This window comes from Oncorhynchus clarkii, chromosome 9 (assembly GCF_045791955.1).
Source record: "Oncorhynchus clarkii lewisi isolate Uvic-CL-2024 chromosome 9, UVic_Ocla_1.0, whole genome shotgun sequence".
Taxonomy (NCBI): Eukaryota; Metazoa; Chordata; class Actinopteri; order Salmoniformes; family Salmonidae; genus Oncorhynchus; species Oncorhynchus clarkii.
Window position 1 is genome coordinate 69,182,493 of NC_092155.1, and position 23,272 is coordinate 69,205,764.

Genomic DNA, 23,272 nt, shown 5'->3' on the forward strand with positions numbered 1-23,272 from the left:
CCAGTATTGACCCTTGGGGCACGCCCACATCATAGCTACGAGTGGGCGACAGCTCATTGCTCACTCTGTGAGCACCCCTCCTAGGGACGGTATGAAAGAGCCCTAGTAAGCCAGTGACTCAGCCCCTGTAATAGGGTTAGAGGCAGAGAACCCCAGTGGAAAGAGGGGAACCGGCCAGGCAGAGACAGCAAGGGGGGTTCGTTGCTCCAGAGCCTTTCCGTTCACCTTCACACTCCTGGGCCAGACTACACTCAATCACATGACCCACTGAAGAGATGAGTCTTCAATAAAGACTTAAAGGTTGAGACCGAGTTTGCGTCTCTTACATGGGTAGGCAGACCATTCCATAAAAATGGAGCTCTATAGGAGAAAGCCCTGCCTCCAGCTGTTTGCTTAGAAATTCTAGGGACAATTAGTACGTGTAGGTATGTACGGCAGGACCAAATCAGAGAGATAGGTAGGAGCAAGCCCATGTAATGCTTTGTAGGTTAGCAGTAAAACCTTGAAATCAGCCCTTGCCTTGACAGGAAGCCAGTGTACGGAGGCTAGCACTGGAGTAATATGATCATTTCTTTTTGTTCTAGTCAGGATTCTAGCAGCTGTATTTAGCACTAACTGAAGTTTATTTAGTGCTTTATCCGGGTAGCCGGAAAGTAGAGCATTGCAGTAGTCTAACCTGGAAGTGACAAAAGCATGGATTAATTTTTCTGCATCATTTTTGGACAAAAAGTTTCTGATTTTTGCAATGTTACGTAGGTGGAAAAAACCTGTCATTGAAACAGTCTTGATATGTTCTTCAAAAGAGAGATCAGGGTCCAGAGTAAATGCCGAGGTCCTTCACAGTTTTATTTGAGACGACTGTACAACCATTAAGATTAATTGTCAGATTCAACAGAAGATCTCTTTGTTTATTGGGACCTAGAACAAGCATCTCTGTTTTGTCCAAGTTTAAAAGTAGAACGTTTGCAGCCATCCACTTCCTTATGTCTGGAACACATGCTTCTAGCGAGGGCAATTTTGGGGCTTCACCATGTTTCATTGAAATGTACAGCTGTATGTCATCCGCATAGCAGTGAAAGTTAACATTATGTTTTCAAATGACATCCCCAAGAGGTAAAATATATAGTGAAAACAATAGTGGTGATAAAACGGAACCTTGAGGAACACCGAAATTTACAGTTGATTTGTCAGAGGACAAACCATTCACAGAGACAAACTGATATCGTTCCGACAGATATGATCTAAACCAGGCCAGAACTTGTCCGTGTAGACCAATTTGGGTTTCCAATCTCTCCAAAAGAATGTGCTGATCGATGGTATCAAAAGCAGCACTAAGGTCTAGGAGCACGAGGACAGATGCCGAACCTCGGTCTGATGCCATTAAAAGGTAATTTACCACCTTCACAAGTGCAGTCTCAGTGCTATGATGGGGTCTAAAACCAGACTGAAGCATTTCATATACATTGTTTGTCTTCAGGAAGGCAGTGAGTTGCTGCGCAACAGCTTTTCAAAATTTTTTGAGAGGAATGGAAGATTCGATATAGGCCGATAGCTTTTTAAAAATCTTTTCTGGGACAAGGTTTGGCTTTTTCAAGAGAGGCTTTATTACTGCCACTTTTAGTGAGTTTGGTACACATCCGGTGGATAGAGAGCCGTTTATTATGTTCAACATAGGAGGGCCAAGCACAGGAAGCAGCTCTTTCAGTAGTTTAGTTGGAATAGTGTCCAGTATGCAGCTTGAAGGTTTAGAGGCCATGATTATTTTCATCATTGTGTCAAGAGATATAGTACTAAAACACTTGAGTGTCTCTCTTGATCCTAGGTCCTGGCAGAGTTGTGCAGACTCAGGACAACTGAGCTTTGAAGGAATACACAGATTTAAAGAGGAGTCCGTAATTTGCTTTCTAATAATCAAGATCTTTTCCTCAAAGAAGTTCATGAATTTATTACTGCTGAAGTGAAAGCCATCCTCTCTTGGGGAATTCTGCTTTTTAGTTAGCTTTGCGACAGTATCAAAAAGGAATTTCGGATTGTTCTTATTTTCCTCAATTAAGTTGGAAAAATAGGATGATCGAGCAGCAGTAAGGGCTCTTCGATACTGCACGGTACTGTCTTTCAAAGCTAGTCGGAAGACTTCCAGTTTGGTGGAGCAGCAGTAAGGGCTCTTCGATACTGCACGGTTCTGTCTTTCCAAGCTAGTCGGAAGACTTCCAGTTCGGTGGAGCAGCAGTGAGGGCTCTTCGATACTGCACGGTTCTGTCTTTCCAAGCAAGTCGGAAAACTTCCAGTTTGGTGTGGCGCCATTTCCGTTCCAATTTTCTGGAAGCTTGCTTCAGAGCTCGGGTATTTTCTGTATACCAGGGATCTAGTTTCTTATGAGAGTTTTTAGTTTTTAGGAGGCAACTGCATCTAGGGTATTGCGCAAGGTTAAATTGAGTTCCTCAGTTAGCTGGTTAACTGATTTTTGTCCTCTGGCGTCCTTGGGTAGACAGAGGGAGTCTGGAAGGACATCAAGGAATCTTTGTGTTGTCTGTGAATTTATAGCACGACTTTTGATGTTCCTTGGTTGGGGTCTGAGCAGATTATTTGTTGCAATTGCAAACGTAATAAAATGGTGGTCCGATGGTCCAGGATTATGAGGAAAAACATTAAGATCCACAACATTTATTCCATGGGACAAAACTAGGTCCAGAGTATGACTGTGACAGTGAGTAGGTCCAGAGACATGTTGGACAAAACCCACTGAGTCGATGATGGCTCCGAAAGCCTTTTGGAGTGGGTCTGTGGACTTTTCCATGTGAATATTAAAGTCACCAAAGATTAGAATATTATCTGCTATGACTACAAGGTCCAATAGGAATTCAGGGAACTCAATGAGGAACGCTGTATATGGCCCAGGAGGCCTGTAAACAGTAGCTATAAAAAGTGATTGAGTAGGCTGCATAGATTTCATGACAAGAAGCTCAAAAGAAGAAAACGTCATTTTTTTTTTTGTAAATTGAAATTTGCTATCGTAAATGTTAGCAACACCTCCGCCTTTGCGGGATGCACGGGGGATATGGTCACTAGTGTAGCCAGTAGGTGAGGCCTCATTTAACACAGTAAATTCATCATGCTTAAGCCATGTATCAGTCAGGCCAAACACATCAAGATTATGATCAGTGATTAGTTCATTGACTATAATTGCCTTTGAAGTAAGGGATCTAACATTGAGTAGCCCTATTTTGAGATGTAAGGTATCATGATCTCTTTCAATAATGACAGGAATGGAGGAGGTCTTTATCCTAGTGAGATTGCTAAGGCGAACACCGCCATGTTTGTGGGTGAGTCCCCATATATTGTGGGTGAGTCCCCATATATCCCCATATACCCCCATATTGGTTTTATTTACTTTTTTGCTCTTTTGCACCAGTATTTCTACTTGCACATTATCATCTGCACATCTATCACTCCAGTGTTAATTTGCTAAATTGTAATTACTTCGCTACTATGGCCTATTTATTTCCTTACCTCCTTACTCCATTTGCACACATTGTATATAGATTTTTCTATTGTGTTATTGACTGCACTTTTGCTTATCCTATGTGTAACTGTGTTGTTGTTTTTTGTCGCACTGCTTTGCTTTATCTTGGCCAGGTCTCAGTTGTAAACGAGAACTTGTTCTCAACTGGCCTGGTTAAATAAAGATGAAATAAAAAATAAAAATAAAAAGGGCAGATGATGACTGTCTCTCTCTGATAGTCCTCCCTCTTCCCTGCAGTACCTTATCTTCCTCATCATCTGTTATTTTTCTTCTCCTCCTCCTCTTTGTGAATCTCTCTCCCTCGTTTATTGTTCTAGTGATGCCTGGTCCCTCTCTCTCTTTTGTAGCACTGCTGACGCATGCACAAACACACATATGCACTCACGAGCACACACCAACATGCACACACACACACTCACTCACTCACAAACGCACACACACAAACACACACACACTCACACCTTTCTAGGGATTAGGGGGAGAGGGGGGTAAACAGCAGAACAAGCATATTGGGAAGAGATAGAAGAAGAAAAAACCAGGGGAGGAGGAGGAGAGATAGGAGGGATAACGCCAGGAAAGTCAATAAAGGGAATGTTATGTTTCCATGTTATCACTCTATAAATGGACATGGAACAAATGTCGGCCTAGATTCAATCATTCAAAGATATTTTTATTTAACGAGTAGGACGCAAAGGATTTACTTCAGACACCAGACAAGGCCCAAATCCCCGTCTTTCAATTAAAGAAGAGCTGGAGATATCGGGACGTAGGTCGGGGTGCCTTGTAAGGATCTGATGGCGAGTGGGTAATCCGCCTCTACCATCAGTCCTATTAGCCAACGTGCAATCATTGGATAATAAAATGAATGAGCTCCAATCAAGACTAACCTACCAACGAGAAATAAAAACTGTAAGATATTGTGTTTCACTGAGTCGTGGCTGAATGACAACATGGATAACATACAGCTGGCGGGGTTTTCCGTGCATCCGGTAAGACAAGGAGTCTATTTTTCAAAAACAGCTGGTGCACAAAATCTTATATTAAGGAAGTCTCAAGGTTTTGCTCGCCTGAGGTAGAGTATCTCATGATAAGCTGTAGACCACACTATTTACCAAGAGTGTTTTCATCTATATTTTTCGTAGCTGTCTATATATCAACATAAACTGATGCTGGCACTAAGACCGCACTCAACGAGCTGTATAAGGCCATAAGCAAACAAGAAAATGCTCATCCAAAGGTGGGGACTTTAATGCAGGGAAACTTAAATCCGTTTACCTAGTTTCTACCAGCATGTTACATTTACTCTCGACCACCTTTACTCCACACACAGAGACGCATACAAAGCTCTCCCTTGCCCTCCATTTGGCAAATCTGACCATAACTCTATCCTCCTGATTCCTGCTTACAAGCAAAAACTAAAGCAGGAAGTGTTCAGATGATTCAGATGCTAAACTACAGGACTGTTTACTAGCACAGACTGGAATGTGTTCTGGAATTCTTACAATGGCATTGAGGAGTACACCACATCAGTCACTGGCTTCATCAATAAGTGCATCTATGACGTCGTCCCCACATTGACCGTACGTACGTACGTACATACCCCAACCAGAAGCCATGGATTACAGGCAACATCCACACTGAGCTAAAGGGTAGAGCTGCCACTTTCAAGGAGTGGGACTCTTATCCGGATACATATAAGAAGTCCCGTTAAGTCCTCAGACGAACCATCAAACAGGCAAAGTGTCAATACAGGACTAAGAATGAATCGCACTACACCAGCTCCGTTGCTCGTCGGATGTGGCAGGGCTTGCAAACTATTACGGACTACAAAGGGAACCACAGGCGTAATCTGCCCAGTGACATGAGCCTACCAGACGAGCTAAATTACTTCTATGCTCGTTTCGAGGCAAGCAACACTGAAGCATGCATGAGAGCACCAGCTGTTCCGGACGACTGTGTGATCACACTCTCTGTAGCTGATGTGAGTAAGACCTTAAAAAAGTCAACATTAACAAGGCTGCAGGGCCACTACCATATTCTCATCGACGGGGCTATAGTTGAGCAGGTTGAAAGCTTCAAGTACCTTGGTATCCACTTTGTGGTCTATGATGGTCCAAACACACCAAGACAGTCATGAAGAGGGCACGACAATGCCTATTCCCCCCCAGTAGACTGAAAAGATTTGGTATGGGTCCTCAGATCCTCAAAAATTATACTGCTGCACCATTGAGAGCATCCTGACTGGATGCATCACTGCCTGGTATGGCAACTGCTTGGCCTCCGACCACAAGGCACTACACAGGGTAGTGTGAACTGCCCATCACTGGGGCCAAGCTTCCTGCTATCCAGGACCTCTATACCAGGAGATGTCAGAGGAAGGCCCTAAAAAATGCAGAAGACTACACCTACCCTAGTCATAGACTGTTCTCTCTGCTACCACACGGCAAGTGGTACCGGAGCCCCAAGTCTAGGTCCAAAAGGTTTCTTAATAAACAGCTTCTACCCCCAAGCCATAAGACTCCTGAACAGCTAATCAAATGGCTACCCAGACTATTTTCATTGACCCACTCCCATTTTTACACTGCTGCTGCTTTTTATTTATTTAACCTTTATTTAACTAGGCAAGTCAGTTAAGAACAAGTTGTTATTTACAATGACAGACTAGGAACAGTGGGTTAACTGCCTTGTTCAGGGGCAGAACAACAGATTTTTACCTTGTCAGCTCAGGGATTTGCTCTAATAACCTTTTGGTTACTAGCCCAACGCCTTAACCACTAGGCTACCTGCTGCCTGCTCTCTGTTTATGATCTAAGCAAAGTCACTTTACCTTTACCTTCATGTACATATTACCTCAATTACCTCGACTAACCAGTGCCCCCGCACGTTGACACTGTACCGGTACCCTGTGTATATAGCCTGGCTACTGTTATTTTATTGTTTATTTTTAATTAGTTGTTACTTTTCTATTTTCTTCTTATTTTTATAAAACCTTTTCAGTTTTATTTTAGGAAATAAATACTTTCTTAACACTTGTTTTTCTTAAAACTGCATTGTTGGTTAAGGGCTTGTAAGCATACATTTCACTGTAAGGTTGTATTCGGTGCATGTGACAAATAACATTTGATTTGATTTGATTTATTTTGGTGTAACTGTGTTGGAGCCATCAAATTGGTCATTAGCTGCTCTTGCGATCAATGGTGGAGTTATTTTGCATAGCCCGGTCCCAAGAGAGGGTGGAGATGAAGAACCAATGGGATGATCTAAAATGAGTCAACTCCGCCCACCCGGGGGCCAGCGACGCAAAATGAACTTGATCGTTGTCATTAAGGCCCCCCCCCCAGCCAGCCCCATCCCAACCACTCAGGGGTATGAAGAGAGGAAAGGACAGGTGATAGAGGTGCGAGGGTTGGCTTTTAAAGGACAGGTGATAGAGGTGCGAGGGCTGGCTTTTAAAGGACAGGTGACAGAGGAGCAAAGGATGGCTTTTACTCGTTTGTTTGGATCTAACTACTTGAATCCCATTAGAGCTTTAGTAAACCCATGGGAGATAGATAGAACAGGAGAATGGAAGACAGAAAGAGAGGGGTGGATAGAACAGGAGAATGGAAGACAGAAAGAGAGAGATGGATAGAACAGGAGAATGGAAGACAGACCGGGGAGATGGATTGATGGGCGGATGGGGCAGAAGAGAGAGAGGTATACAATAGAGGTGTATCAATCTCACTTCGTCATCACAAAATGATCTAGACACACAAATAGAAACCCAAAGACCAGTGGACTCCAACAGGAAGACTCCAACAGGAAGACTCCAACAATATTTACAGAGATAACCAAACTCTCCTCCTGAATGTTTTAGAGTAACAATAAATGGAGCCAACGGAAAGACAGTGTAAACACTGTGAAGATGTAAAGTTGTTAATAAACTATTTTGTTACGTTACAGCCTCATTCTAAAATGGATTATATACATAAAAAAATCCTTATCAATCTACTCCCCATGATGACAAAGCGAAAACAGTTTAAAAAACATTTTGCTAATTTATACAAAAATAAAAATACCTTATTCAGACTCTTTGCTATGAGACTCGAAATTGAGCTCAGGTGCATCCTGTTTCCATTGATCATCCTTGAGATGTTTCTACAACTTGATTGGAGCCCTCCTGTGGTAAATTCAATTGATTGGACATAAGGTCCCACAGTTGACAGTGCATGTCAGAGCAAAAACCAAGCCATGAGGTTGAAAGAGTTGTCCGTAGAGCTCGAAGACAGGATTGTGTCGAGGCACAGATCTGGGGAAGGGCACCAAAGAACGTCTGCAGCTTTGAAGGTCCCCAAGATTATTAGTATTTAGTATTTTCCATCATTCTTAAAAGGAAGAAATTTGGAACCACCAAGACTCTTCTAGAGCTGGCCGCCTGGCCAAACTGAGCAATTGGGGGTGAAGGGCCTTGGTCAGGGAGGTGACGAAGAACCCAATGGTCACTCTGACAGAGCTCCAGAGTTCCTCTGTGGAGATGGGAGAACCTTCCAGAAGGACACCGATCTCTGCAGCACTCGACCAATCAGGCCTTTATGGTTGAGTGGCCAGACAGAAGCCACTGCTCAGTAAAAGACAGCCCACTTGGAGTTTGCCAAAAGGCACCTAAAGGACTATCAGACCATGAGAAACAACATTATTTGGTCTGATGAAACCAAGATTGAACTCTTTTGGCCTGAATGGCAAGCTTCACCTGGCACCATCCCTGCGGTGAAGCATGGTGTTTTTCAGCGGCAGGGACTGGGAGACTAGTCAGAATCAAGGTAAAGATGAACAGAGCAAAGTACAGAGAGCTCCTTGATGAAAACCTGCTCCAGAGCGCTCAGGACCTCAGACTGGGGAAAAGGTTCACCTTCCAACAGGACAACGACCCTAAGCACACAGCCAAGACAACGCACGAGTGGCTTCGGGACAAGTCTCTGAATGTCCTTGATTGGCCCAGCCAAGCCCAGACTTGAACTTGATCGAACATCTCTGGAGAGACATGAAAATAACTGTGAAACGATGCTTGCCAATCCACCTGACAGAGCTTGAGAGGATCTGCAGAGAAGAATGGGAGAAACTCCCCAAATACAGGTGTGCCAAGCTTGTAGCGTCATACCTAAGAAGACTCGAGGCTGTAATTGCTTCCAAAGGCTGTTCAACAAAGTACTGAGTAACAGGGTCTGAATACTTATGTAAATGTGATATTTCTGTTTTTTGCTTTGTTTTAAATGTTTTATTTATTTCTCATTATAGGGTATTGTGTGTAGATTGATGAGCTACATTTTTTTTACATACATTTTAGAATAAAGCTGTAACGTAACAAAATATGGAAAAAGTCAAGGGGTTTGAATACTTTCAGAATGCACCAATATACCATGGCTAAGGGCTGTTCTTAGGCACAACGTCTGGATACAGCTGTGGTTTATTGGCCATATACCACAACCCACCGAGGAGCCTTATTGCTATTATAAACTGTTTACCATTGTAATTAGAGCAATAAAAAGTATTATTCATGTATTTTACTTTCCCGTGGTATACAGTCTGATATACCACATCTTTCAACCAATCAGCATAAAGGGCTCAAACCACCCAGTTTATAATGATGTATAAATGAGGTATAAACACATATGTAAAGTATAGTTGTTCCTGCCAAAGTCAGCACCTGGATCTAGATGGAATGCTGTTGTCTCGTTCTGTTTTGCACTGAATATATAGCCTACATGTATGGGAATGTATAGTATGTCTATGATGAAACCTCCTAGTAGGCTATAACCTAGGGTTGATTATCTCACCAATCACCGTACTGAATGAATGAACGAATGAACAAACAAATGAATGAAAAAAATAAAAAATAAACAAACTCTTGAATGAATGGTTTATTTACATGTCAAATCGACTTTAGTGACCCATCCCTTACTTACTATCATTTGAGATTTTGAACAAGCACAGTTTGTAGTGCTGTATAGGTGGGTGGTGTGTTTTGTATCATAAATATGTCTACGTCTGCTACGAGAGGAGACAGGAGTCGACAGAATGTTATGACCAATGTTCCATCTGGTGCCAAGGTTTGTGTGTGTGCGTGTGCTTGTGTGTGCGTGCGTGTGTGTGCGCGTGTGTGCGCTCGTGTCCATGCATGTGTGTGTACATATGTTCTTCATACATCTGTAAGTATATGTCCACATACTTCTCCAGGGTATCCAGAGTAGGTGAGTGCTAACATAATTCACTTAATTGTGGTGATAATGATTATGTTTGTGGAGGTGGAAAATGTGGCTGTGGTTGAATGAGAGTGTTGTCACTGTGAGAGCCCTGTTCGGAGAGATGGGACAGGAAGAGAGGGAAAAAGAAGAGGGAGACAGAGGGAGAGAGATGGAGAGAGAGGTAGTGGGGTGAATAGTACTCTGTTAGAGCAGAGGGAGACAAGAAAAGGACTCATGTCAGTGTGGTTCCAAGACTGATTGATAATATATATGTGTATGTGTGAGTGTGTGTGTATTTCTGTGTGCCTGTGTCTGTCTATCTGTCTTTGTCTGTGTAAATCTGTGTGTGTGAGTCTGTGTCTGAGTCTGTGTATGTGAGTCTGTGTCTGTGAGTCTGTGCCTGTTAGTCTGTGCCTGCGAGTCTGTGTCTGAGTCTGTCTGTGAGTCTCTGCCTGTGACTCTGTGGCTGTGAGTCTGTGCCTGTGAGTCTGTGCCTGTGAGTCTGTGCCTGTGCCTGTTAGTCTGTGCTTGTGAGTCTGTGCTTGTGAGTCTGTGCCTGTGAGTCTGTGTCTGTGAGTCTGTCGATTTCAAGTTTTCATAACAATCGGTAATCGGCCTTTTTGGACGCCGATTATGGCCGATTGCAATCCCCGAGGAGACTGCGTGGCAGGCTGACCACCTGTTACGGGAGTGCCGCGTCAAAATGACCTTGTGGCTGCAATGAGCCAAGGTAAGTTGCTAGCACTTATCTTTTAAAAAACAATCAATCTTCACATAATCACTATTTAACTACACATGGTTGATGATATTACTAGGTTAATTAGCTTGTCCTGCGTTGCATATAATCAATGTGGTGCCCGTTAATTTATCATCGAATCACAGCCTACTTAAACTTTGCCAAACGGGTGATGATTTAATAAAAGCTCATTCGCGAAAAAAGCACATTCGTTGCACAAATGTACCTAACCATTGTTAGGTTATTATTTTTCAGAGTTAATAACTCACAGACACTAGAGAAGTTTAATTCTGCCCAAAGGGTCTTTACAGCTGTAATTTAGACAGCAAAACATTTCTCAACATCACATCATATATCCCACTTAAGCCACTCGTCCTGCTCTCCAATCCTTACATTTTATGGTTCCACAGGAAGACGGTAATAGGATAATAAACCCTTATAACTCCCTTCAGGGGATCTGACCTGACCTCCTAACCTCAACCCCTCCTTCGCCTAGTCCACAGATGTCCATCCGTCTCCCCTATAGCAAGCCTTTGATCTCCTCCCGTCCACACAGCACATTCCACAGCCACTCTGTCTTTCTACAGATCTCACTCCTTTCTATACTATGCATCTCATCTATCATGTCTTTAATATCTCAATGTTCAAAATTTCAAATCCAACACCATCAACATCAATGCCTTTCTTAAAATCAATACACAGAAGTATATATTTTTAAACCTGCATATTTAGTTAAAATAAATCCATGTTAGCAGGCAATATTAACTAGGGAAATTGTGTCACTTCTCTTGTGTTCAGTGCAAGCAGAGTCAGGGTATATGCAGCAGTTTGGGCCGCCTGGCTCGTTGCGAACTGTGTTTCTTCCTAACAAAGACCGTAATTAATTTGCCAGAATTGTACATAATTATGACATAACATTGAAGGTTGTACAATGTAACAGCAATATTTAGACTTAGGGTTGCCACCCGTTCGATAAAATACAGAACGGTTCTGTATTTCACTGAAAGAATAAACGTTTTGTTTTCGAAATTATAGTTTCCGGATTTTACCATATTAATGACCAAAAGCTTGTATTTCTGTGTGTTTATTATAATTAAGTCTATGATTTGATATTTGATAGAGCAGCCTGACTGAGCGATGGTAGGCAGCAGCAGGCTCATAAGCATTCATTCAAACAGCACTTTATTGCGTTTGCAAGCAGCTCTTAGCAATGCTTGAAGCACAGCATTGTTTATGACTTCAAGCCTATCAACTCCCGAGATTAGGCTGGCAATACTAAAGTGCCTATAAGAACATCCAATAGTCAAAGGTAAATGAAATACAAATGGTATAGAGAGAAATAGTTAACATGTCAAAATTCCTATAATAACTACAACCTAAAACTTCTTAACTGGGAATATTGGAGAACCACTAGCTTTCATATGTTCTCATGTTCTGAGCAAGGAACTGAAACTTTAGCTTTTTACATGGCACATATTGCACTTTTACTTTCTTCTCCAACACTGTCTTTTTGCATTATTTAAACCATTTTGAACATGTTTCATTATTTATTTGAGACTAAATAGATTTTATTTATGTATTATATTAAGTTAAAATAAAAGTGTTCATTCAGTATTGTTGTAATTGTCATCACTACAAATATATATAAAAATCGTCAGTGTAACAGCTTTCTTCCTGGGAAGGAGAGGACCAAAGAGCAACGTGGTGAGTGTTAAACATCTTTAACAAAGACGAATACCGAGAACACTACAAATATACAAAACAATAAATGTGAAAACCGAAACAGTCCTGTGTGGTGAAACAAACACAGACACGGAAACAGTCACCCACAAACAAACAGTGAAACCCAGGCTACCTAAGTATGATTGAGAACCATACTAGGCCGAACACAGAAAACCAACCTAGAAACACAAAACATAGAATTCCCACCCAACTCACGTCCTGACCAATTCAAACAAACAAATAACACAAATACTAGGGTCAGAACGTGACAGGCAGATTAATCGATATGGGCTTTTTTGGCCCTCCAATAATCGGTATCGGTATCGGCGCTGAAAAATAATAATCGGTCGACATCTAGTCTGTGCCTATGAGTCTGTGTCTGTGAGTCTGTGTCGGTAAATCTGTGTGTCTGTGCCTGTGAGTCTGTGTCTGTGAGTCTGTGCCTGTGAGTTTGTGCCTGTGAGTCTGTGCCTGTGAGTCTGTGTCTGTGAGTCTGTGCCTGTGAGTTTGTGTCTGTGAGTCTGTGTCTGTGAGTCTGTGTCTGTGAGTCTGTGCCTGTGAGTTTGTGCCTCTGAGTCTGTGTCTGTGAGTCTGTGCCTGTGAGTCTGTGCCTGTGAGTCTGTGTCTGTGAGTCTGTGTCTGTGAGTCTGTGCCTGTGAGTCTGTGCCTGTGAGTCTGTGTCTGTGAGTCTGTGTCTGTGAGTCTGTGCCTGTGAGTCTGTGCCTGTGAGTCTGTGCCTGTGAGTCTGTGCCTGTGAGTCTGTGCCTGTGAGTTTGTGCCTGTGAGTCTGTGTCTGTGAGTCTGTGTCTGTGAGTCTGTGCCTGTGAGTCTGTGCCTGTGAGTCTGTGCCTGTGAGTTTGTGCCTGTGAGTCTGTGCCTGTGAGTTTGTGCCTGTGAGTCTGTGTCTGTGAGTCTGTGCCTGTGAGTCTGTGCCTGTGAGTCTGTGCCTGTGAGTTTGTGCCTGTGAGTCTGTGTCTGTGAGTCTGTGCCTGTGAGTCTGTGCCTGTGAGTTTGTGCCTGTGAGTCTGTGCCTGTGAGTCTGTGTCTGTGAGTCTGTGCCTGTGAGTCTGTGCCTGTGAGTCTGTGTCTGTGTCTGTGAGTTTGTGTCTGTGAGTCTGTGTCTGTCAGTCTGTGTCTGTGAGTCTGTGCCTGTGAGTCTGTGTCTGTAAGTCTGTGTCTATGAGTCTGTGTCTATGAGTCTGTGTCTGTGTCTGTGAGTCTGTGTCTGTGAGTCTGTGTCTGTGAGTCTGTGTCTGTGAGTTTGTGCCTGTGAGTCTGTGCCTGTGAGTCTATGTCTGTAAGTCTGTGTCTATGAGTCTGTGTCTGTGAGTCTGTGTCTGTGAGTTTGTGTCTGTGAGTCTGTGTCTGTGAGTCTGTGTCTGTGAGTCTGTGAGTTTGTGCCTGTGAGTTTGTGCCTGTGAGTCTGTGCCTGTGAGTCTGTGTCTGTGAGTCTGTGTCTGTGAGTTTGTGCCTGTGAGTCTGTGCCTGTGAGTCTGTGTCTGTGAGTCTGTGTCTGTGAGTCTGTGTCTGTGAGTTTGTGCCTGTGAGTCTGTGCCTGTGAGTCTGTGTCTATGAGTCTGTGTCTATGAGTCTGTGTCTGTGAGTCTGTGTCTGTGAGTTTGTGCCTGTGAGTCTGTGCCTGTGAGTTTGTGTCTGTGAGTCTGTGTCTGTGAGTTTGTGTCTATGAGTCTGTGTCTATGAGTCTGTGTCTATGAGTCTGTGTCTGTGAGTCTGTGTCTGTGAGTTTGTGCCTGTGAGTTTGTGCCTGTGAGTTTGTGTCTGTGTTGTGTTTATATCTTACCGGATTCCCCTCTGCCGTGTATAATGTATTCCAAATCGTTACGCCTAATGTTCTGAGTGTCACGCTATGATTGGTTATGGCTGAATTCTCAGTTCATAATTCGATGGATGTCTTTAGCGATGTCTGGCCCATGATAACAAGCTGAGGTGTGTTTAAAGGCTCAGTCCTGCATTTTTCAACTATTCTGATTTATTATAGGACAGAGCTACATACAGTAAGACTATCCCTCTGACGGTGTAAAATAAGCTCAGCGGTGTTTTGGATTGAGATATGTATGTGTGTTCCAAATGGCAGCCTATTCCCCATGTAGCGCACTACCTTTGACCAGAGCCCTAATGGGAATAGGGAGCCCACTCACTGCTGTATATTGGGAATAGGGAGCCCACTCACTACTGTATATTGGGAATAGGGAGCCCACTCACTGCTGTATATTGGGAATAGGGAGCCCACTCACTACTGTATATTGGGAATAGGGAGCCCACTCACTACTGTATATTGGGAATAGGGAGCCACTCACTACTGTATATTGGGAATAGGGAGCCCACTCACTACTGTATATTGGGAATAGGGAGCCCACTCACTACTGTATATTGGGAATAGGGAGCCCACTCACTACTGTATATTGGGAATAGGGAGCCCACTCACTACTGTATATTGGGAATAGGGAGCCCACTCACTACTGTATATTGGGAATAGGGAGCCATTTGCGGCGCAGGAAACAAGGCTTGAGGTGTGGTCATAATAGAGAGAGGCTAACAACAACCTTTCATTCAAAATAATCAAATAAGGGGTATCAGAATAAAGATGTCTACAACAACAATAATGTCAACAGCATCAACAATAACAAGAAGTTCATTTGATAATGATTTGCCCTCAAAAATTCATAAATCAAAAAATACAACAAACTAATTAAACATACTTGCAGAACAGAAATGACTCTGCAATTACACCACACGCTCTACCTTACACGCATTTCAGAGAAAATAATGGGATTTTCAACCATTGCATTTACCATTATTCATAATTTTATCATAATTTCATAGCACTGCAATCATGTAAAGGTAACATAGGCTACATACAGTACATATACTATTACCGGCAAAGATTTGATCTCATGCAAAAAATATCTAGTGGCTTTGAAGTTTTTTTTATAAATGTGGCAACAACATCATGTTAGTCATAAGAGCAGATTTGAGAGTTTCTTTCGTCTAAGGTCCTGGAATAGCTGTTTCTCATTATTCAATATCAGGGAGGAGAGGGGGAGGAGAAGGTCACAGGGAGGGAAGAAGGGAAGAAGAGAGGGAGGGAGGAAGAGGAGGAGGGAGAGATGGATGGAAGGAGGGAGGGAGAAAAGGAGTGAAGGAGGGATGGAGAGGAGGGAGGGATAGAATGAGGGAAGGAGGGATGGAGAGGAGGGAGGGATGAGGGAAGGAAGTAGGAAGGCCAATAGAGACTAAGTGGCCATACAGAGCATAAAAAACACTGAATGGACAGTGAGATATTTTTGTTTTTATCCGGAAAAGCGGTTGTTATGTGATACAAGGTTATATGGGAAAGATGGCGGAGTAAGAGATGGGGAAGATACATAGGGAAGGGGAGACCGAGAGAGCCAGTCAAATAAAGAGGGAGAGGGGGGAGAGAGAGGAGGGCAGTAAAAGAGAGGGAGAGAGAGGCAGTAAAATTGAAGGAGAGAGAGAGAGGCAGTAAAAGAGAGGGAGAGAAAGAGAGAGGGCAGTAAAAGAGAGGGAGAGAGAGGCAGTAAAAGAGAGGGAGAGAGAGGCAGTAAAAGAGAGGGAGAGAGAGAGACAGTAAAAGAGAGGGAGAGAGAGAGAGAGGCAGTTAAAGAGAGGGAGAGAAAGAGAGAGGGGCAGTAAAAGAGAGGGAGAGAGAGAGGCAGTAAAAGAGAGGGAGAGAAAGAGAGAGGGCAGTAAAAGAGAGGGAGAGAGAGGCAGTAAAAGAGAGGGAGAGAGAGGCAGTAAAAGAGAGGGAGAGAGAGACAGTAAAAGAGAGGGAGAGAGAGAGAGAGGCAGTTAAAGAGAGGGAGAGAAAGAGAGAGGGGCAGTAAAAGAGAGGGAGAGAGAGAGGCAGTAAAAGAGAGGGAGAGAAAGAGAGAGGGCAGTAAAAGAGAGGGAGAGAGAGGCAGTAAAAGAGAGGGAGAGAGAGGCAGTAAAAGAGAGGGAGAGAGAGAGACAGTAAAAGAGAGGGAGAGAGAGAGAGAGGCAGTAAAAGAGAGGGAGAGAAAGAGAGAGGGGCAGTAAAAGAGAGGGAGAGAGAGAGGCAGTAAAAGAGAGGGAGAGAAAGAGAGGGGCAGTAAAAGAGAGGGAGAGAGAGGCCCTGGGTTCAAATAGAATTAGTTTTCTTTCAATTGGTTCAAGTGTTTGATTACCAGGTGAGATGGGGGAATTTTGTACTTTTGGGACAATTCCATCGCACCAGGCAAGCTAAATCAAGCACAGCACAAAGCATTTGAGAGAAGTATAATTATATTTGAATTCAGTTGTGCTGAACATAAGACTCTCTAGGTGAAAATCTAGTTAAGTAACAGAGTTAAGTCCCAGACACAAACTTGCTGTTTTAGGATGTGCTGTTCTATTTGTTATGCATTATGCCAACCTGTGTTTTTTTCTCTCTCTCTCTCTCTCTCTCTCTCTCTCTCTCTCTCTCTCTCTCTCTCTCTCTCTCTCTCTCTCTCTCTCTCTCTCTCTCCAGATATGCGAGTTTATCAAAATTGGGTTTGTTTTCAAATTCTTTGTGGATCTGTGTAATCTGAGGGAAATATGTGTCTCTAATATGGTCATACATTTGGCACCGGAGGTTAGGAAGTTTCCACCTCATTTTGAGGGCAGTTTGCACATAGCCTCTCTCTCTATCTCTCTCTCTCTCTCTCTCTCTCTCTCTCTCTCTCTCTCTCTCTCTCTCTCTCTCTCTCTCTCTCTCTCTCTCTCTCTCTCTCTCTCTCTATCTCTATCTCTCTCTGTTTCTCTCTCTCTCTCTCTTTGTTTGGCTCTCTCTCTGTTTCTCTTTCTCTCTCATCTGGTCATCCATATTTACTTTCAGAGAGCAGCAGCCAATCTGAGGGAGGGATGCATTCAGTATCTGTAAATGAATGTGGTTATGACCCCTGTAGTTCCCAGGCCAGACCAGGATGTGTGTGTGTGTGTATATGCGAGAGCCTGTGTGTTCCCATGAAAGAGAGGACCATGGGTTTATAACGTTCTGATCCCATCCTGGCCTGTCTGTGCTATTACCAAGCTTTGTGTCCTCTGGCCGTTCTAACAGTGAATTGTTTCTAACTCTGCGTGACGTTGGAGGAATCTCTGGTGGTAAACTGCTCTAAGATTAGGGCTGTGTCTGAAATGGCACCTTGTTCCCTATGTGGTCTGGTCAAAAGTAATGCAGCACTATGTAAGCTGGGAGTTAGTGGAAAGTGAGCTCACAGCCACAGTTAAGACCTGCTGACGTCTGATCCTAGATACCATTCATCATGTACGCACGTACGCACAAGCACATACAGTATACACCGACAGACAGACATACATACAGACAGACAGACAGACAGACAGACAGACAGACAGACAGACAGACAAATTCCCAATCTTAGGTCAGTTAGGATCACCACTTTATTTTAAGAATGTGAAATGTCAGTATAATCGTAGCGAGAATGATTTATTTCAGCTTTTATTTCTTTCATCACATTCCCAGTGGGTCAGAAGTTTACATACACTCAATTAGTATTTGGTAGCATTGCCATTAAATTGTTTAACTTGGGTCAAACATTTCAGGTAGCCTTCCACAAGCTTCCCACAATAAGTTGGATGAATTTTGGCCCATTCCTCCTGACAGAGTCAGGTTTGTAGACCTCCTTGCTCGCACACGCTTTTTCAGTTCTGCCCACAAATTTTCTATAGGATTAAGTTCAGGGCTTTGTGATGGCCACTCCAATACCTTGACTTTCTTGTCCTTAAGCCATTTTGCCACAACTTTGGACGTATGCTTGGGGTCATTGTCCATTTGGAAGACTCATTTGCGACCAAGCTTTAACTTCCTGACTGAAGTCTTGAGATGTTGCTTCAATATATCCACATAATGTCCCCTCCTCATGATGCCATCTATTTTGTTCCTAGTCCGTCATTGTAAGTAAGAATTTGCTCTTAACTGACTTGCCTGGTCAAATATATATTTTAAAATTAGGCCATGGATCAAATGCAGGTTCAGGGATGGCTAATGTTGGAGGTCCCTTTGATCTCCGATGAAATGGTTTTAATCTCCAAAACACACTGAAATCTGAGGAATTGGTGCCTCGAGGGCTTCTCAGACGGCTGTTAGAGGACTTGTTTATTGACGAATATATTTGTTTTTAATGCTTGTTTTGTATGTATGATAGTGCGGATTAGTTGTATATTAAGTGTTTTTATTGTATAGATATGTAAACAGTGCCTTGCGAAAGTATTTGGCCCCCTTGAACTTTGAGACCTTTTGCCACATTTCAGGCTTCAAACATAAAGATATAAAACTGTATTTTTTGTGAAGAATCAACAACAAGTGGGACACAATCATGAAGTGGAACGACATTTATTGGATATTTCAAACTTTTTTAACAAATCAAAAACTGAAAAATTGGGCGTGCAAAATTATTCAGCCCCTTTACTTTCAGTGCAGCAAACTCTCTCCAGAAGTTCAGTGAGGATCTCTGAATGATCCAATGTTGACCTAAATGACTAATGATGATAAATACAATCCACCTGTGTGTAATCAAGTCTCCGTATAAATGCACCTGCACTGTGATAGTCTCAGAGGTCCGTTAAAAGCACAGAGAGCATCATGAAGAACAAGGAACACACCAGGCAGGTCCGAGATACTGTTGTGAAGAAGTTTAAAGCCGGATTTGGATACAAAAAGATTTCCCAAGCTTTAAACATCCCAACGAGAACTGTGCAAGCGATAATATTGAAATGGAAGGAGTATCAGACCACTGCAAATCTACCAAGACCTGGCTGTCCCTCTAAACTTTCAGCTCATACAAGGAGTAGACTGATCAGAGATGCAGCCAAGAGGCCCATGATCACTCTGGATGAACTGCAGAGATCTACAGCTGAGGTGGGAGACTCTGTCCATAGGACAACAATCAGTCGTATATTGCACAAATCTGGCCTTTATGGAAGAGTGGCAAGAAGAAAGCCATTTCTTAAAGATATCCATAAAAAGTGTTGTTTAAAGTTTGCCACAAGCCACCTGGGAGACACACCAAACATGTGGAAGAAGGTGCTCTGGTCAGATGAAACCAAAATGGAACTTTTTGGCAACAATGCAAAACGTTATGTTTGGCGTAAAAGCAACACAGCTCATCACCCTGAACACACCATCCCCACTGTCAAACATGGTGGTGGCAGCATCATGGTTTGGGCCTGCTTTTCTTCAGCAGGGACAGGGAAGGTGGTTAAAATTGATGGGAAGATGGATGGAGCCAAATACAGGACCATTCTGGAAGAAAACCTGATGGAGTCTGCAAAAGACCTGAGACTGGGACGGAGATTTGTCTTCCAACAAGACAATGATCCAAAACATAAAGCAAAATCTACAATGGAATGGTTCAAAAATAAACATATCCAGGTGTTAGAATGGCCAAGTCAAAGTCCAGACCTGAATCCAATCGAGAATCTGTGGAAAGAACTGAAAACTGCTGTTCACAAATGCTCTCCATCCAACCTCACTGAGCTCGAGCTGTTTTGCAAGGAGGAATGGGAAAAAATTTCAGTCTCTCGATGTGCAAAACTGATAGAGACATACCCCAAGCGACTTACAGCTGTAATCGCAGCAAAAGGTGGCGCTACAAAGTAGGGGGGCTGAATAATTTTGCACGCCCAATTTTTCAGTTTTTGATTTGTTAAAAAAGTTTGAAATATCCAATAAATGTCGTTCCACTTCATGATTGTGTCCCACTTGTTGTTGATTCTTCACAAAAAAATACAGTTTTATATCTTTATGTTTGAAGCCTGAAATGTGGCAAAAGGTCGCAAAGTTCAAGGGGGCCGAATACTTTCGCAAGGCACTGTAGTTTTGTATCTACAGTGCTCACCTTGGTCTCAGCGTGACTTTCATAAAGGGTCAATATTTTTTGGGAAATAGAATGTTAGTCACGGTTGTTTCTAGGCATTGCTCCAAACTGAAGACATTCTATTGAAACAGAGGTTAGGACCCTGCAAAGTGGATAGGACATTAGCTTTTCATAAAGCATCCTAGCAGCCAGTTTGTGTGTGTGCGTGGGTTTATGTGAGTGTGTGTGGGTGTGTGGGTTTGCATGTGCATGTGTGTGTGTTTGTCTGAGGCACCCCAACAGGGTAGGGCAGGATAGTATTAAATGCTATGCCTTAATATTAGAGACAGAGAGGGAAAATGAGAGGGGGGGGGGGTGAAATATAAAATGTGACTGTGGGTCTTTGTGTTTTCAAAGCCCTTGTCTTTTGCTACGACCTGTTTAGTGGGTTTCTGTATTGTATGTCTATGGAAAACGAGATGGCCAGAAGAGAGACGATGAGAGGAGTTGACAGAGAACAGAAGGTGCTAATGCCTATGTTGTGTCCGCCAATGATTGTTAAATGCGGCCATCTTGGTTCGAAGAGACACACCTGCTATCCAGTGTCCTTAAAGTTGAATTTAAATCTAGCCGATTCAGAAGAGTTAAGTACCGTTAAGTACCTTCAATTATATGTTAATTCAAATTCGGAGCATGTCTGAGTGTCTTGGAGGCTATAGGTTGAAATTTCCCCGGGAGAATCTGATGGTCTCATTGATCCGACCTCTTTTGACACTAGCAAATTAAACAATTGCCCTGGAAATTCTGCCAACAATTGGCCTAGCTTGTTAGTCAATTATTAGATAAATGTTCTCAACAAATACTCAAGGAGAAAAGCAAGCTTGCGATTTTTTTTGCAGAATGTAAAATATAGCCTAGAACAAATTGTAGTGAAGGTTTAAAAGGAGAGAAAGTGCAATGGTGATGATGAATCAAAACATTGTTACCCTTCCCACAAATTTGGGTCATGGGATGAGGGCATTCCAAGAGATTAATGTTGAAGATTTAATTGGATGGTTGTCTGTTGTATTTAATTTGACCGTAAATCCTATTGGTTTTCTGGAAGCTGATTTGGTTATTTTCCCTCATTTTCTCCACAAACAAGAACATTGTTTATCTCAAGAAACACACTGCTTGTCAGATGGAGGGTTCTTTCCATGGTTTCAAGTTCATTAGGTTTAGTTTAGTGATTGATCAGCACCCTGAGGAGTAAGACGAAGAAAGGTCTGTTCGTCTGTGATTGGCAGAAATTGTTATTTTAAACCAGCCATCGAGAGAGAGAGAGAGAGAGAGAGAGAGAGAGAGAGAGAGAGAGAGAGAGAGAGAGAGAGAGAAAGAGAGAGAGAGAGAGAGATAACTTTACTTTACTGAGCTGGTAGATGTGGTGGATAAAAGAGCCATTATGCCAAACAATTTTTGAAAAATAAACCCACTGTCAACACTACTGACTTCACACTATCAACACTACTGACATCACATTATCAACACTACTGACTTCACACTATCAACACTACTGACTTCACACTATCAACACTACTGACTTCACACTATCAACACTACTGACTTCACACTATCATCACTACTGACTTCACACTATCATCACTACTGACTTCACACTATCAACGCCACTGACTTCACACTATCAACACTACTGACTTCACACTATCAACACTACTGACTTCACACTATCAACACTACTGACTTCACACTATCATCACTACTGACTTCACACTATCATCACTACTGACTTCACACTATCAACACCACTGACTTCACACTATCAACACTACTGACTTCACACTATCAACACTACTGACTTCACACTATCAACACTACTGACTTCACACTTTCAACACCACTGACTTCACACTATCAACACTACTGACTTCACACTATCAACACTACTGACTTCACACTATCAACACCACTGACTTCACACTATCATCACCACTAACTTCACACTATCAACACTACTGACTTCGTGACTGAGAATTTACACCAGAACTGTGAAATGAACATGGTCTTCAGTTCAGCTCTTATATGTTCCTGCTTTGTTTGGTATGGTGGGATGGGCATTATTAATAAGAATTACAGAAGAACAGAGAGGAGAACAGAGGACAGAACAGTTCAATGAGTCACACTTTATTTGGATAGTCCATCTGTAGATGTTCTACAGATGGTCATACTATCAACAATGTATCTGTTGATAAGCACCTGTTTGCTAAGGTTACGTTTAGGGTTAGAGTAAGGGTAAAGGTTAGGGTAAAGGTAAGGGTAAAGGTTAGGGTTAGGGTAAAGGTAAGGGTTAGTGTTAGAGTAAGGGTAAAGGTAAAGGTTAGGGTTAGAGTAAGGGTAAAGGTTAGGGTTAGGGTAAAGGTAAGGGTTAGTGTTAGAGTAAGGGTAAGGGTAAAGGTTAGGGTTAGAGTAAGGGTAAAGGTTAGGGTTAGGGTAAAGGTAAGGGTTAGTGTTAGAGTAAGGGTAAGGGTAAAGGTTAGGATTAGAGTAAGGGTAAAGGTTAGGGTTAGAGTAAGGGTAAAGGTAAAGGTTAGGGTTAGAGTAAGGGTAAAGGTTAGGGTTAGAGTAAGGGTAAAGGTTAGGGTTAGGGTAAAGGTAAGGGTTAGAGTAGGGGTAAAGGTTAGGGTTAGAGTAAGGGTAAAGGTTAGGGTTAGGGTTAGGGTAAAGGTTAGGGTTAGAGTAAGGGTAAAGGTTAGGGTTAGTGTAAGGGTAAGGGTAAAGGTTAGGGTTAGAGTAAGGGTAAAGGTTAGGGTTAGGGTTAGAGTAAAGGTAAGGGTTAGTGTTAGAGTAAGGGTAAGGGTAAAGGTTAGGGTTAGAGTAAGGGTAAAGGTTAGGGTTAGAGTAAGGGTAAAGGTTAGGGTTAGTGTAAGGGTAAAGGTTAGGGTAAGGGTAAGGGTTACGTTTAGGGTTAGAGTAAGGGTAAAGGTTAGGGTTTGGGCTAGGGTTAGAGTAAGGGTAAAAGTTAGGGTTAAGTTTATGGGTTAGGATAAGGGTTAAGGCTAGGGTTAGAGTAAGGGTAAAAGTTAGGGTTAAGTTTATGGGTTAGGATAAGGGTTAAGGCTAGGGTTAGAGTAAGGGTTAGAGTAAGGGTTAAGTTTATGGGTTAGGATAAGGGTTAAGGCTAGGGTTAGGGTTAGCAGAGTGTTGAAATGTTATTGATAATCAGTAGAGCATCTACAGA

At 42.6% G+C, this 23,272-nt stretch overlaps 1 pseudogene; it reads right to left on the reverse strand.

Moving 5' to 3' along the window:
* Positions 1-275: 275 nt before the first annotated feature.
* Positions 276-1,123, reverse strand: LOC139417378 (uncharacterized; annotated as a pseudogene).
* Positions 1,124-23,272: the final 22,149 nt, after the last annotated feature.